Genomic DNA, 17,957 nt, shown 5'->3' with positions numbered 1-17,957 from the left:
TAAATATTTGGCAAATATTAAGATCAGAGGTTTCTCTGTTGAGTTTTTGCTGGGTTGATCTATCTAGTGGGGATGGTCGAGTGTTAAATTCCCTAAAAATTATTGGTTTTGGATTTATGTGTGATTTGAGGGAAAGTAGGGTTTCTTGGATAAATTTTGGTGCTCCATTATTTGGTGAGTAGGTACTGAGAATTGTAATATCCTCTTGAAGAAGAGAGACCTTATTTTTAGTACATAGTGATCTTCTCATTGATTTTAATTTGAAGTGCACTTCATCTGATATTAAGATTGCAAGTCCCACCCGTTTATGGGGGCCTTTTACTTGGTAGCTTTTATTCCAGACTCTTTTTCCTATTAGAGAGAATTTATTTTACATAATTGCAAACACATTTTTTTAATTGTGAAAATACTGTACAGAGGGGTTACAATTACATTGGCAAGATAATGAGTTCATTTCTTATCAAGCATTGTAGCTTCCTCCTTTTTCCCCTTCCCATCCCTTCCCATCCTGCCCTCACCCCCTTACCCTCCCCACTCCTCCTCCCCCCCACACACCACAGTTGTAAAGTTCGTTTTCGACATAATGGCTTGTAGTTTATTTTAGGTCCTTTTTCTTTTGTTTTTATATTTAAATAGCTGTTGAACGAAATTGCCATTCAAAAATTATTACATGAATACAATTAATCTTAATCATTCTTTAATCCTTCTCCCAATCTCTCTCAACCTCTCTCTATCCCTCATTATTATACATTAGTAGAAAATGTGGTGCTATACAAATGGAAAGTCATAGACCTGAGATACAAATTGAAGTCCATTTTCTTTTTTTTTTTTTTTTTTTTTTAATTTAATTTAATTTTATTTGTGAACATACTGTACATTTTCTAAAGCTCAAAAATCAATTACTTTTATTGGAGCTATAAGATAAAATCTTCTTATATTTTAAGTAAAAGAAAGAAAAAAGTAAGTTAGAGTCTTGTAATCATGAATTAATTCCATGTGGTTAATTCCAAATCATAGGTCAGAAAACCAGGCAATTTATATACAAAGAAAATTAGTCATTTGTCTGCATAGCCTCTTCTAAAATTACACTGGCTAATTCCATATTCTTTAGGTAACCAATAAACTCACATAATTCAGTACAACAATCTATTTCAGAGGCTGGATATGTCTTCACAAACACCTTAGATGGAACACAGAGATGTGAAAGCAAGAGGCATCTGAAAAATACCTGAGATTGAGAAAATATTTATTTGAATTCTTTTCCTTTGTAACCATGTATCTGTATGCACTTCTTTTAACTATTTTGTGTAAGATATACCTATATTTAGCATGGTATATTCTTAAAGCCATGAATATACAATGTTTGATAGGAAATGTACTCATTAGCTTACCCATCATACAGTTATAAAAAGATAGGATCTAAAAATAAATGAGAACACCACAAAAGTATTAATCGATTCCTATTTTGTTTCTCTTCATAAATATTTTCTCTTTTAGCCTAAGTCATGCAAAGATAACAAGGAATCCTGAAGCAGATGGTGATACCGCAGGATGAGGTCGACAGTCAAAATTAACAGAAAATAGTTTATAAAATTTCTTTCAGGCCTGACCTAGTTTAATTCTCTGGGAATAAAGACACATGCTAATATTCATACCTGCTCTAAATTTAAAAACATCTGAGAGCATTTTTATTGAGACTAGTTTTCTAAAGGCAGTCTTTTAAATTTACTATCACCATTGATAGATAAGTAGCTATCTGAATAGATAGACAGGTATAAAAATAATGCGGTAAGTTTTCTTTAAAAAACATTTCTTCTTTGAAACGATGTATATAAGAATATGCATTTTAGTTTTCAAGATTACTGACATTCTGTAATTCAAATATGCATTTTATATTACAAAATTACCAAGAGAAAAATTATAAAAAATGTGAAGATCCTGTGTAAGAGTAAGCAGGAGTCGACAATACTGATATTGTACCAATCCTACTGTGCTTCAAGAATCTCTTATAAATGTCTACTTTTAAATAACTTCTATTCCTATCATATCTTATAAAATTGGATATGAATTTGAATTTCAATTCTCTCATTTAAAATACTTCATTCCTCCTGGGTGAATTTAGTGATGCATGCCTATAAACCCAGCTATGTGGAAGGTGGAAGAAAGAGAATATTGGGCTAACTAAGAGATAGCAGTTGGAAAACAAAATTCATAGCCACAAATAATGAAAATTTGTCTCAAGTAGTAGGGTGCTTAGCATTGAGTTCAAATTCTAGTACAACTAGAAAAATTATTACTTTCTATTATTATGCTTGCTTTTAAAAAAATTTCTCATAACAGTTATAAATGTTGGCATAAAGCAATTTATTTAGTTTTAACAGTTTGTAGTACAAATTTTCCCTTATTGGCTATCATTTTTACTCATTGTTCATCTATATTTTAGATATGATTAATTTTATACATGTAATCAATAAAAATTGAATTGTCTTTTGCTTGCTCAATAGTTTAATAGGTGTATAGAGCAACTCAATTTGTTCTTTATTTGTAGTATTTTTTGTGAAAATACTGTCCAGAAGGGTTACAATTATATGGGCAAGATAATGAGTACATTTCTTATCAAACATTGTTGCCTCCTCCTTTGTTTCCCCTACCCATCCCTTCCCATGCTCCACCCTGCCCTCACTAGTCGATCCTTCCCCCTCCCCGAACAAAATTGTAAAGTCCATTTTTCGACATAACGACTTGTACATCTCGTTGTTACAATGGGTCCATCTGTATCCCTATTTAAATGATTTATTTTTTCCTTGTCCCTCCACAAATTATACCAACATCAAATACAGTGAAAGCAGGGGTTATATGTTGAGGAAGGGACACAAAATGCAACAAGGAAATCATCTTATAAACATGTTAGAAACAATTGCATGAAAGAAAAAAAATGAATAATTATTTCGGGGTTCATTTCCCTAACATCAACGTATCTGAACTTTTCTGCTTGACTCATATATACTTTTATTAAAAATAAGGGAAACCTTGGGACCTATGTCTTTGGGCCTAGCTTACTTCAGTTAATAAAATTTTTTTCCAAGTCTTTTCATTTCCTAACAAACGGGGCAATGTCATTCTTTCTGATGGAGGCATAGAGTTCCATTGTGTATATCTACCATATTTTTTGATCGATTTATCTACTGAGGGGCATCTGGGTTGGTTCCATACCTTAGCTATGGTAAATCATGCTGCAGTAAATATAGTTGTGCTGGGAGCTTAGGGTGGTCTTGTTTATGATCATTTGGTAAATGCCCAAAAGTGGGATTGCTGGGTCATAGGGGAGCTCTATGTGGAGTCTTTTGAGGAACCTCCATATTGCTTTCCAAAGTGGTTGAAGAAGTTTACACTCCCAAAAACAATGCAGTAAGCTTCCCTTCTGTCCACATCACCTCCAGCATCTGTTCTTAATAGAGTTCTTGATTATAGCCATTCTAACTGGAGTGAGGTGGTATCTCAATTTGTTTTGATTTGCATTTCTATTATGGCTAGAGATGTTGAGGATTTTTCATGTCTCTATTGGCCATACTTCTTTCCTTTAGAGAAATTTCTAAGCCTTTAGCCCGCTTACTTATTTGGCAGTTGTTTCTTCGAAGATTTGTTAGGGGATTTAATTTTTTGTGTTCCAGGTATTTTTTTAGACATGAGACCTTGTCCGTTGTATGGCTAGTGAACATCTTCTTCCCAATCCGTGGGATTTATATTGATCTTGCTAGTTATATCCTTTGCCATGTAGAAGCTCTGTAATTTTATGCAATCCCGTTTGTCCAAACTTTCTTTGCTTTGACATGTTTCTAAGTCTCTATTAAGAAAATTTGGGCCTGTGCCAAGAAGACCTAACGTTTCTCCTATTCCATTCTGTAATGATTTCAGAGTGTCTGCTTTGACGCCAAGTTCTTTGAACCATTTGGAGTTGATTCTGTTGCAGGGTGATACATAAGGATCTAGCTTTAGTTTTTTACAAGTAGTTAACCAATTTTGCCAGCACCATTTACTGAAGAGTCTGTCTTTCTTCCATTCTGTTTTTTTAGTTCTCTTATCGAAAATTAAATGGCTCTAGGTCAGTAGGTTCAATTCTCGGTTATTAATTCTATTCCATTGTTCCTGAGGTCGGTTCTTTTGCCAGTACAAAGCTGTTTTGATTACTATGGCTTTGTAGTAGAGTTTGAAATTTGGTAATCATATTCCTCCAGCACTGTTCTTTTCGTTGAGGATCGTTTGTGCTATTAGGGGTCTTTTATTGTTCCACAATACTTTTTGGATTGACTTTTCTATTTCCTTAAAGAATGAGTTTGGAATTTTGAAAGGTATAGCAATGAATTGTAAATAGTTTTGGGAAGTATTTCCATTTTCTCAACGTTGATCTTTCCAATCCAGGAGCTTGGGAGTTCTTGCCATTTTCTAAGTTCTGTTTTGATTTTTGATTTTGAAAACTTTAAAGTTTTCATCATAGAGGCCTTTTACTTTTTGGTTAAGGTAGTTCCTAGGTATTTTATTTTTTGTGGGGCTATTAAGAATGGAGTTGCTTTCCTAAATTTAGCCCCACTTTTCGCATTGTTGGCATACAGAAAAGCCATTGATTTATGAGGGTTAATATTATACCCTGCTACTTTGCCAAAGATTTGAATCAGATTGAGTAGTTTGGGAGGGGTATCCGTGGGATTCTTTAAATACAAAATCATATCATCTGCAAAGAGGGAGAGATTTACTTCTTCTTTCCCTATTTGGATTACATTTATGTTTGCATCTTGTCATATTGCTGTAGCTAGCAGTGAAGAAAGTGGACATCCTTGTCTATTCCTGAGTTAAGAAGAAATGCCTTTAATTTTTCAACATTGAGTATAAGGCTGGCTGTAGGTTTGTCATATACAGCCTTTATTATATTGAGGAATGCTCTATGGATTCCTAATTTTTCCAGAGCCTTCATCATAAAGGGGTGTTGGATCTTGTCAAATGCTTTTTCTTCATCTATTGAGATATCCATGTGGTTTTTATCCTTGCTCTTATGTGATGAATTATATTAATTGATTTGTGTATATTGAACCAGCTTTGCATCCCTGAAATGAATCCTTTTTGATCGTGTTGTATGATTTTTTGGATGATTTGTTGAAGTTGATTGGCCAAAATTTTGTTCAGAAGTTTTGCATCAATGTTCATCAAAGAAATGGGTTTATATTTCCCTTTCTTTGATGAGTCTCTGCCTGGTTTTGGGATGAGGGTTATGATGGCTTCATAGAATGAATTTGCTAGTGAAATTTCTCTTTCAATTTCATTTTAGAGTTGGAGCAGTAATGATGTGAGCTCTGCTTTGAAGGCCTTGTAGGATTCTGGAGTAAACCTACGTGGTCCTATGCTTTTCTTAGATAAGGGAACTCTTATTGCTCTTTCTATTTCATTGCTTGATATGGGCCTGTTAAGATGGTTTAGCTAATCTGTGTTTAGTTTTGGCATGTCGATATTTTGTATGAACATGTCCATTTCTGCCAAGTTCTCAAAATTATTAGCATAAAAGTTTGAGAAGGATTCCATTACAATGTTCTGAATCTTGGTTGTTTTTGTGGTGATGTTTCCATTCTCATGTCTGAGTTTATTTATTTATTTGTTTGTTTGTTTCTCTAAGTAAATATGTAGAATTGTAATATCCTCCTTAAGGACAGATCCCTTAATTAGTATGTAGTGCCCTTCTTATCTCTTCTCACTAATTTAATTTGAAGTTTATGTTATCTGATATTAGGATTGCAACTCCCGCTTGTTTATGATGACTGTTTGGTGCTAGAATTTGTTCCAGCCTTTCACAATCAAAATAAGATTGTTTTTATGGAAAAGATGTGACTCTTGAATGCAACAGATAGAAGGATCTTGCCTTTTAATCTAACTAGACAGTCAATGTCGCTTAAATGGAGAGTTAAGTCTGTTAATCTTGAAAGATAGGACTGAGAGGTATTTGGGAGTTCCTGCAACTATATCCACCTTCATGGGGGCTGCAGTACCTGGGCTCTTCTATGGTTCTTGGATTGTCATTTCGGGTGGGTTTCTTGGCCTTTATTGTGGTCTTATTGGTTTTGTTTCTGTAGGGCATCTTTAAGAATCTTTTGTAGGGCTGGTTTGGTTGAGATATGTTGTTTCAGTTTTTCTTTGCTATGAAAGGTTTTTATTTGATCTTTCTTTATGAAGGAGAGTTTAGCTGGGTATAGCACTCTTGGTTGATAGTTGTTTGTCTTTAGGGTATGGCATACATCATTCCAGGCTCTTCTTGCTTTGATTGTCTCTGCTGAGAAATCTGAGGCTATTCTAATTGGTTTCCCTTTATAGGTGATTAATCTTTTCTCCTTGACAGCTTTAAGGATCTTTAACCTTGGTCTGAGTTGATCCAGTGTGGATTATAATGTGACAGTGGGATGTCCTGTTCTGGTCTAGTTTATTTGCAGTTCTAAAAGCTTCTTGTATCTGAATAAGCCTATCTTTTTGCATGTTTGGGAAGTTCTCTGCTACGATCCTGTGAAACAAATTGTCTAGACCATCAACTTCTGTCTCTAGGTGCTCCTCTACACGCATGATCCTTAGATTAGGCCTTCTAATGGTTTCTACCAAGTATTGAATAGATATATTATTTTCTTGGATTTGTCTTGGATGGTTGTCTGTTCTTCCTCTATAATATCTAGGCTGTCTTCAATATCTGAGATTCGATCTTCTGCATGGCCTAACCTACTCTCAAGTCGTTTTTGTTTTTTTATTTACTTTTTGCTTCTAATTACTCGGTTTTGAAGGCTTCAAATTCTTTGTCGGAGCTTTGTTTTAGATCTTATTTGAAGTCCTTTACTTTCTTAATTGGTGATCAGTGTTTATTCTCAAATCATTGTTTATTGGTTATGGTTTCCTTAGACTTCCATTCCTTCTGTTGGGCTTCATTCAGCATTCCCTTTGTGGTCCTCCTGACTTGTTTTAGCTCTCTGGTTATGGATTCCATGAATGCCTCTATTGATCTTCGTCTATTCTCATCCGGCTCTCTAAATTCCTGTATTACTCTCTGATTAGCTTTCTCACGTTCACTCAATTCTTGTAGTTCTCTTTGAGTCTTCTCAGCCAGCTCACCCCATTCCTCACTTTCTCTTTGTCTGTTCTCATCCTGCTCACGCAATTACTATCTCTTTGACTGATCTCAGCCTACTCACGCAATTCCTGCATTTCTCTTCGGGTGTTCTCAAGCTGCTCACACAATTCCTGTATCAATCTTTGATTAGCTTCCTCATGCCCATGAGATTCCTGTATTGAACTTTGATTTACTTCCTCTCTCTCTCTATCACTTTCACACTGAATCCTTTGCAGATTTTCACTCTTTTATTTTACCATGCTTACCAGTTGTGTTTGTAGTGCTTTCTGTGAACTCTCCCCTCGATTATTCATTATCTGTTTTGTGCCCTGATTATCATGAATGGGAGTTGAGATACCCAGACTTGCCATTTATCTTGTGTTTTTCCAGTTTGTTCTGCCCATTTGCGATGTAAGTAATAGCAGTTTTGTAGAATAATACTTTAAAGCGTCAACCAAATTCTGTAGTTGCACTGTCACAAGTCTGAAGATACAATACAGTTCAACAGATACAATCTATTCAACATCAAACAATCAGGTCTGAATGGGCTAAGAACAGAAAAGAATAATTTTGCACACCAGACATTGTTAGGTTTAGGGAGAAATGTGCGGACAAATAGGATTATAGGTATGTGGAAAGGCAAAGGGATAGTGAAATTAACCAAGTCCTAATCTCAAAGAGGTAAATGGATTGGGCAGAATGATAGCAGAGGGAAAAATAGAAAAAGAAAAAGAGAGAAGAAAAACGGAAAAACAAAAATTTTAAATTAAAAAGAGAAACACAAAATTATGCAAGGTTAAAGAAATATATTCTGAGAAGAACGGGGATAGGATGAGTAGAGGGGATGGATAGAAAGGAGACATGATAATACTGCTATCAAGGAATTTAAGTCTAAATTGTTATCAATTAAATAATAAATTACTGGATTAAGTGTGTACACACTGGGACATAAGGTCTAATAATAGATGATGGTTATATCTGAGGATGAGCATAACATCAATGAAGTCACCCAAAAAGAATGAAAGAGAAGAAAAAGTTAAAAGAATGAAAAGGAAAGAAAATAAAGGATCAAAAGGTCAACAGAGTTTATGAAAAAGCACACACACATACACACCTAAAATAAAAATTATAAGAGGAATAAAAAAAAGAATAGAAAACAATTTTTAATTAAAAATTAAAAAAAATTAAAAAGTTAAAAAAGAGTTCTTTGAAATTTTTGGGGGGACGGAGGGGGGGATGCTTGGAATATTCTGTATCTGCGTTATGTCTGTAACCAGTCTCTTGGTGGAGTCTCTGGTCTGCTTGTGGTATTTGGTTTTCATGTGGCTTGATTGGTTACTTAAGTTAGTTTGTTTGGCAGGCAGAGAAATAGACTGCTTTACCCATGATTTTGTGATCCTCCTCGGAGGCTACTTCCATGGGAGGGAGATCTGCTTTGAGTATCACAAAAGAGGGAGATGGCTGTTTCCTTTAGTTTGGAGATGCTGTGATGAGGCTAGGTTCTGAGTAGAGTTGAGGCCTTTCAGCAAACAGTAACTTTTCCCTGAGGGTCTAGCCTCTGAGATACTCACATCGCCCAGCCTGGAGCCATTCTCAGAGTTTATGTTTACTGATTTTCAATTGATTTTCTAGGCTTCTCTAGGGAGGGGCAGCCTCCAGCTCTGTTTTCCCAGTGAACATAGCCACTCATTAGGGGCACAGCTTTCTCTGCCTGGGCTGGGTGATTTTCTGTGGGTAGAGTCGACCTGGCAGGTCAGGTTAGGTTCCTGTGACCTGTTAAAGGATTCTTTTGTTTTCTTCCCAGACCTAAATTGGAGCTATCTCCTCAGCAAGGCCTTTGTCAGTATCAGAGTTGGAGATCATCTATAGTGGAGGGTGGTGATCTTCCCTCCTCTGCTCCCTGAGAAGGAGTGAAGAGGATGTCAGGCTTCTACTCATGCTGGAGTCTTGGTTCCTGTTTCATCTCTGGTCTGCGATCTGCAGGATGAATATATCTGCTCCTTGTCAGTTCCTGCTGGTATTGAGTAGAATCTGCTCACCCACTGCATCTGGCATCTTTGTCTGGGACTCTCTGTGTTTTAGTTATGGCGGCTACGGCCACGATGCCACAGCTGTGGCTGCTGACAAGTGCTCAGACGTGTCTCCTTGCCTGGATTTTCCCTCTCTGGCAAAATGTATTGTGATGGCACACTTGGTAAGATTCTCTGGCCTAGGACTCTTCACTGGAACACTAAAACTGCTTTCTATGTGAAAGCTTGTTTAGCCTCCAGCTTCTCCTCTGCCATCTTCCCAGAACTCCTAAAGTACTATCCTTGAGCAACAGATGCTCAGAGACAGTACCTTCTCCCAGAGTTCAAGTCCCAAAGCTACAAAAAAGAAAAGAAAAGAAATGTGCTTTCAATAGCAAGAAAAAATGTTTTCCATAAGTTATCTGTATGTGTCTCAAGTTTTTATATTCTAAGAACATAGAATTCTATCATGTTACTGTCTCATATATTGATGGACAAATACATGCTGGATTTGTAAAGCTAATAAAGTTTTGAATCTTTGTTTATCATTTATTTTAGAACTCATAAATTTCTTAAATTCCTTCGAGAAAGTACAAACATGCCTTTTACAATGTTTTATTACATGAAGGATCACATCTATAAGGCTGACCTCTATCATGTCACACTTATCATCACAGCATCATACATTATACATCATACATTAAACAAGATTGAAGTTTTTGCTGATGATGATAGTAATAATTAAACCATGGTGATGCCAGGGTTGTATACTATAGCACATGTGATTATGATCCATGACTAATTGATAATAATAAATAATTATTTTAGTTCTTTGGGTGTGTATTGGACTCAATGTTTCATCATGATTTCAGAGTACATCTCTCCTAATAATTGAAATGTATTCATAAAATGTTAAAAATTACTTGGATGAGCTTGTTCATGTTTCAAATTGGGAGATTGTATCAAGAGGCTCACGGCCAACATAGGCAACATGAGACCCCATCCTAAATAATAATAAAAAATGCCAGACAATAGTTCTGTACCACATTTCTTGATTACCTTAATGTACCACATCAAATGTCTATTCTGTGCCACTTAGGGCTGTGTAAGTATATTTTGTTATATTCAAAGAATAATGACAAATGAAAAATTTCTGAGTATGTCTCATTGTTGAGCAACACATCACTGAATCTTGCTTAAGAATGTTATGTGATTGTCTCCAGAATCAGATGGCATCGGATGAACTCACAAATCACAAAGGCTGTGACAGCTTCCCCAAATATTCAAAAACTATTTCTTCTCTCCAATTGGGCAAAAATTTCCATGTCTCTAAGCTCTTCCTCTATTTAGGTGTGAACATCTGAAGGAATTCTGCCCTCTGCATTGTTGGTGGAATATGCACAGTGTTGATCTCTCCTTCTTCCCTGGTTTGCTACAGAGGCTGAGGCTAGCATCCTAAGGGAGAGGAGAGAGCCAACAGCAGCTCCTGGCATTCTAAGACCTTTAAAATCTACCCTGAGCTATATGTATGAGCAATGAAACAATTCTTTATTGTGCTAATCTACTGAAACAAAAATGCTTTCTTACAGTGTTCTCTCACACACACAAGCTAAGGCCAAATATACAATTCTCCAAATATCCAATTCTCCAAATATCCAATTCTTACCCTGTGTAATCTAATGTCAATGAGGATAGTATATTGCTATTGTTTCGTATGTCCCAATCCAGATCTTTCAATGGATTTTAACCCTTTTTCTGGAGTTGAACAGACATACAGATAAATATATGTGGACATCTGTGTGCATCCAAGTTTTTTCTTAACTGATTCTTTTGGTCTTATTTTGTCCATTTTTGCTGCACTCGGAATTGAACTATATTATATTGATGTACATTATATTGACTGACATATTATGGGCAAACACTCTACCAGTGAGCTACACCCCCAAGATGCCATTGTTAATATTTTGTAAGGTTTATCAGGACTGCTTAAACAGCCACACTTCTATTCAAAAGAACTGACTTGAAAACAACTAATCTTGACTTAGCCTACTTTTGCAGTTTCAGCAACTGTCAAAATCTAGGAGTCCTCAAAAAAAAAAGGAAGAATACTTGTTTACTAGTCTCCTGAATGTTAAACACTAAATAATAGTAAATGTAGACAATTTTTTGATCATTTGCAGAATACTTTGTTCAAAAGATACAGGTAGACATATTTTTAAACATTACATATTACATATATATATATACATATAATATTATGTATATTTTACATTTGATGCCAGTCCAAAACTGATTTCACTTCTATATGTAATACATATAAAATTTGTATGTCCTACTAGCGATTATATTATGGAAAGTTATCATAGCTTTCTGCAATATGAAGTTCAATGACATGACAATAGAGTTGATGGAGAGCCTCATGATTTAGGTTGAATTATCATTAAATAATTAATACCAAATACTCAGAATATAATCATATATATAAGAAACTAGTAAAAATCAGATTCATTACTTTTGTTTTAAGAGCATGAAGAAACTGTAAAATATCAGACGTGAAAATGTCTATTGAGTAAAATATTTCAAATAACTGAAAATTTTACTATCAAAATGTGTGAATGATTTAAGCTAGAAATGAGTAGTCTAATCAATAGTCTCTAAATATCTTAATACTTGGTTGAATTTTAACTACATATATTTAATAAATAACTTTGAATTTTGTTACTTCAAAAAGAAATCGAAAAAGGTTTTCATTAATAAAATAATTTATCTCTTTCCAGGTATCAGTGGCTCCAGGCTTATAATTCTAGTTACTCAGTAGTCTGAGACCTGAGAAGCAAAGGACACCAAAGTTATCTGAGTCATATCTCTATTTACCCATGAAAAAGTTAGAAATGGCGCTGTGGCTCAAATGGTAGGAAGCCATCTTGATGAAAAAATACTAAGGAATGGTGTGTAGGCATTAAAGTCAAATCTCAGAACTAACACCAAACAGGAAGAAAAAGGAAGAAAGAAAGAAAGAAAGAAAGAAAGAAAGAAAGAAAGAAAGAAAGAAAGAAAGAAAGAAAGAAAGAAAGAAAGAAAGGAAGAAAGAAAGAAAGAAAGAAAGAAAGGAAGAAAGAAAGAAAGAAAGAAAGAAAGAAAGAAAGAAAGAAAGAAAGAAAGAAAGAAAGAAGGAAAGAAAGAAGTTGAGGAAAGAATTAAGGAAGGAATGAAAGAAAAAGAAAATTCTTTTTTCAAAATGAAAGCTCAGATACTAAATATGAAAAATATATTCAAAGGATACAGGACTTGAACCAGATTAAAAAAAATCCTTTAAAATCCTTTAAGAATATTTTGTGGATATGTTGTTATTATAGAGTTAATTTGTCTATAAAGTGAGGTCTCACTTTATAATGCAGGTAAGGGTTGATCTCACAATCTTACTGTCAGTGCTCTGAAATGCTAGGAGTATAGGTACCATTGGATAGATACACACATCCATAACAAACATAGATAGATAGAGAGATAGAGAGACAGAGAGAGAACAGAGAGAGAGACAGAGAGATATGTGTAGATACATAGATACAGAGAGAGAGAGATGCATAAATAGGTACATGGATACATACACATACAGAAAAACAATACAGTATTTTCTCTGTGTGTTATTTAACTTTCTATTTTTTATGAATAGTTCATTATCGTTAAGTAGTTGTACAAAGAATTGCTATTCACTAAAGGAGTTTAAGAAGACAGTGCACCGTGATTTATGTCATCCCTTTCAACATTCTTAACCTGCTCACCTAACGTACCCTTTCCAATACTTCTCTTAATTTTAGATTGTATATTGATTGTTATGCAATTTATCAATACAGTTTAGGTGTACAATGCATCTTGATCTGTATCATTACATTAACATCTTCACGCCCCTTCAATTCATCCCTTCCTTTATATTTCTCAATTCTCTGGCGCATACAATCAATTCTTGCCTGCATCCTCACCCCATCAGCCTTTATTCTACTGCATATTTCCCCTTAGCCCCACCCTCCCTTCTTCCAAGAACACATGCTCTAATATGTATTACGTTAGGCTTGGGCTTTGTCTTTTTGAAGATTTTTAATATTTGTGCTCTCTATGAGTCTGTTACTCTTCATAACACCTTGCTTACCATGAAGTGTTTTTACTTGTATATTTATGGGCATATTCAGTGTACCAAAAATGAGGAAAACCATGCAACCTCTATTTATCTGGGTCTGGTTTACTTCACTTAAAATAATATTTTTCAAGTCTTTGTTTTACTAGAAATGGTACAATATAATTTTCTGATGGATATGTAAATACTATATTTTCTTGATCAATTTGTCCATTTGGGGACATTTAGTCTAATTTTATATATTGGCTATGGTTAATAATACTGCAATGAATATGATTGTGTTGGTAGCTTTAGTTTAGCCTTATTTGTGCTAATATTGGATAAATAACCAAAGTGGAATTGCTGGATCATAGGGAAGCTCTATGTTCAGTTTTTGGAGGATTTCCAGAGTAATTGAATGAGATTATACTCCTATCAATAGTGTACGATATTTCTCTTTTGGTCATATCCATGTGAGCATTATTTATTACTATTTTCCATGATATTGTCCATTCTAAATGGGTTGAGTTAGATTCTCAATATTGTTTTGATTTACCTTTCCTTTAAGGCGTCAGAAATTGAAAAATTATTTATTTATTTATCATTTTTACTTACTTCTTCTGTAAAATCTTTTTTTAATTCTTCATCCCATTTATGAGTGAGGTTATTGTTGTTGTTGTTTTTTTTGCAGGTTTACTCAGGTTCTGTTTTTAAGCTATAAGTATATTTTGGATATTGGGCCTTTGTCTGATGTGTAGGTGGTCAAACAAACTTCTTCTATTGTCTGGGCTTTCTATTTAGCTTGGCAGCTGTCATATTTGCAGTGACACACTTTAGCCTTTCTGATCTTTATGAAAATATCACAAGGTGTTGATTTACATTTTGTCACGACATAATTTAGTCAAGATAAAAGATGGTCATAGAAGAGTGGGGGCACTATCAGAACGACAAGCTACCAAGTTATGAGAGCACACTGAAGTGTTCTCTGACTTGTTTTTCAAACACTTCATTCACCACTGTAAAAGTGACCTTCCTGATAATCACCTTAATTGACATCAAACATATGAAAGGAACATTGGACAAGCAATCAAGGACTGAATAAAATACCAATTTTCTAAAATTAATTCTTTATTCAATCAGATTTTAAAACATAATATGTAGCAACTTTTCAATTTTCTTTATAGGTACAGACAACAATATAGATATAAAGGATTCCTATGTAATAATCATCTAATTATTGATAAAGTAGAGTAAATTCAATGAGCTCATCTAAGACAAAGGAAAAAAAATACCAGTGTGTCATTTAGTTTGATGACTGTGGAAGTGGAAGCTCTTAATATATAAATTTACATGGTCTGTGAAGAATATTTGCTCTTTACTTCAGATAGGAGAGTTTTCAAAAACCAGATGCTTGATTAGACTTTATTAACATCCTAATCATTCATTGCTGTTGAATACATATTCAAATATTTTTTTTCTTTCTCCTGTTTATTTATTTATTGGTCATTCATAGGGCTTGAACTCTGGGACTGGTCCTGTCCCTTAATTCTTCAGCTCAAGGAGAGTGCTTTTCCACTTGGGCCACAGCACTACTTCCAGCTTTGGGTTGTTAATTGGAGATAAGATTTCATGGAATTTCCTGCCAGGCCTAGCTTTGAATCACGACCCTCTGATCTTTTGAGTAGCTAGGATTATAGGTATGAACCACCCGGTTCCCAACAAGTATTCTCATTCCTATGTTTCTGTTTATAAGAGTTCAAATAATATTAAACAAATATAGACACTATATACATGCACACAGATCTCATGTACTCATGTTCATATCAAATGTATATATTTTATATAGCAGTTCCCAATAAAATATTAGAAAGCATTGCTCTTTTCCCCAGATTCAAGTCACAAAGAAATCTTCATGCTTTAAAAATATATTAATATTTCAAACCTGAAATAGTCTAGTCTAGTTATATAATCCTACATTCCCGCTTGCATATAGGTCATAAAGGTTACAAAAAAACAATGAAAAACGTTGTTTAGACAGCTATAGAATAAGCCACTATACAATAAGTGTTCTTCTATATTTGTACTGAGGATAACAATTGTCAATCTGAATGTTATGAGGGGAAAGTACCATGACATCAAATCTTTTTCAATTCAATCTTGGTTTATAAAACACCTCTATGTTAAAATAAAAAATGTCCATTTTATCAATTTTAGAACTCACCTTTAAAGACAATGTTTAACAACGCTCAATTAACTTAATCACTAGTACTAATTTTGCCACCTTGCCATGAACCTACTAAATAAGTAAGTGCCTTGTAGTAAGGTTCTTCTGTAATCCTCAGTGTATAAGGAAAATATTGTGGAGTTAGCAATAATAATGATTCTTACTTAGTGGTAATGACATTTCCATGAATTATCTATGAAAATTTCTACCCAGTGAAATTCAGAATATCTTATTCAAATTTTGTCTTATCTACATTGAATATTTTTATCATTGTTTGAGTCTTTAGAAAAACTAAAAATTGTCTGGCAAGAAGTATTTAAGTAAATTCTCAAATCACTTTCTCCAATAAGAAAAGCAATGTTCACATCAAAACTGTTACTATGAAAAATATTAATAGGAAATTGTTAGTGGTTGGGAAGGTAGCTCAGCGGTAGTGTGCTTGCCTTGCATGAATGAGGCCCTGGTTTGATTTCTCAGCCCCACATAAGCAGATAAAGCTGGTAGTGTCACTTTGGCTCAAGTGGTAGAACAGTTGCCTTGAGCAGAAGAGCTGAGGGACAATGCACAGGCACAGAGTTCAGGCCCCATGACCAGCTTAAAAAAAAAAAAAAGTAAATGTCAGAAACCACATGACTGGGTAGGCAAAAGGAAGAAAACAGAATATTAGCAGATGGAAATATATTTGGTTTCTAAGACCATCCATGAAGATGAATATGAATATTTGAACAGAGTCAGGTGTGGAAAAGGGGCATGTGAGATACTGGTTTTTGCCGAGATCTAAAGTCAAGATGTTACTTTTTTGTACACAGTTAATGGGGGTTGGTGAAAAGAACATTTATACATGGTCATGGTAGAATTTATATGATGATACAAAGTTCTTGGCGGAGAAAGAAAAAAATAAAACTTACTGAATTTTTGAATATGCATTTCTGGAACTAATTCAGGAATTTTAAAGTAAAAAATATTTAATTGATAAAAATTTAATATCTGTGAATCAAAGCTTTTCTCATGAGAATAATAAAGCCAAGACTGATAGGATAATATGTGTCTTCATACATTTGAGTACCATATAGAACACAAAAATATAGAAGAAATTTCTGTACTTAGGGATACACGAGAGTATTCAAACATATTCTGAATAAGAAAAATTCAGTATCACAACTTCCTTTGTACAATATGGATGTCAATATACACAAAGAAATTAAAGGATTTGTACAAGATTAACATATTAGGTTTCTTGTGTTCTTAACTTATAGTACCGAAATTAATAGTGATTGATTTTTAAAAACAACACTGAGAGGAGAACAATTGATTATCAAGGCAATGGAAATAAAAAATGAAAAATTTGAAGTTTGCCCAAATTCAATCTGAGAATTGAACCTAGTGTCATGTTTCACATTTAGAAATGAGTTTTTCAGGTACAGACTTAGATTATATAATGAATAAGGTTATTGGTAACATAGAAGTTTATATTGTATGACATAAACATGCTTGATGTCGATGATTTAAATCAACTTAACAGACCCATATCAAGCAGCAAAGTAGAAACAGCAATAAGAGACTTCCCACCTAAGCAAAGCCCAGGATGGGATGGGTTTACAGTTGAATTCTACAATGCCTTCAAAGTAGAACTCAAACCAATACTCCTCCAAACTTTAAAGTGAAAGTTAACTACCAAACTCTTTTTATGAAACCACCATGACCCTCATCCCAAAACAAGGAAGGGACTCATCAAAGAAAAAAAAGTATACAACTTCCTTTGATAAACATCAATGCAAAACTTCTGAACAAAATTTTGGCCAATCAAATTAAACAACTCATCACCAAAATCACACACCATGATCAAACTGGATTTATTTCAGGGATGCAAAGCTAGTCCAATCTGCAAAAATCTAATAATATAATTCCTCACCTCAACAAGAGTGAGGATAAGTACCACATGATTATCTCAGTAGATGTGGAAGAAGCATTCAACGAGATCCAACATCCCTTTAGGATGAAAGCTCTGGAAATGTTATGAGTCCATGGAACATTCCTCAATATAATAAAGACTGCTGATGACAAACCTACAGCCAATATTATACTTAATGGTGAAAAGCTAAAGCCATTTCTTCTAAACTCAGGAATGAGACAAATGGGTCCACTATCTCCACTTCTCTTCCATTTAGTATTAGCATGCCTAGCCAGAGCAGTAAGACAAGATACAAATCTGAAGGGGACCCAAATAAGGAAAGATGAAGTAAAACCCTCTCTCTTTGCAGATGACAAGATCTTGTATTTAAAGATCGTCATGGACTCCACTCCTAAGTTAGTTAAGCTGATCTGAAACTTTGGCAAAGGAGCAAGCTATAAAATCAACCCTCAAAAATCAATGGCTTTTCTGTATGTCCACCATGAGAAGAGCACAGCTGGAATAAGGAAAGCAATTATTTTGAAATAGACCCACCCCCAAAAAAACCTAGGAGTTCAGTGAACTGAAGAAGT

Source organism: Dipodomys spectabilis, unplaced genomic scaffold (genome assembly GCF_019054845.1).
Source record: "Dipodomys spectabilis isolate Male_0828 unplaced genomic scaffold, ASM1905484v1 ptg000164l, whole genome shotgun sequence".
Taxonomy (NCBI): domain Eukaryota; kingdom Metazoa; phylum Chordata; class Mammalia; order Rodentia; family Heteromyidae; genus Dipodomys; species Dipodomys spectabilis.
Note: the sequence above shows the minus strand (reverse complement) of the source record.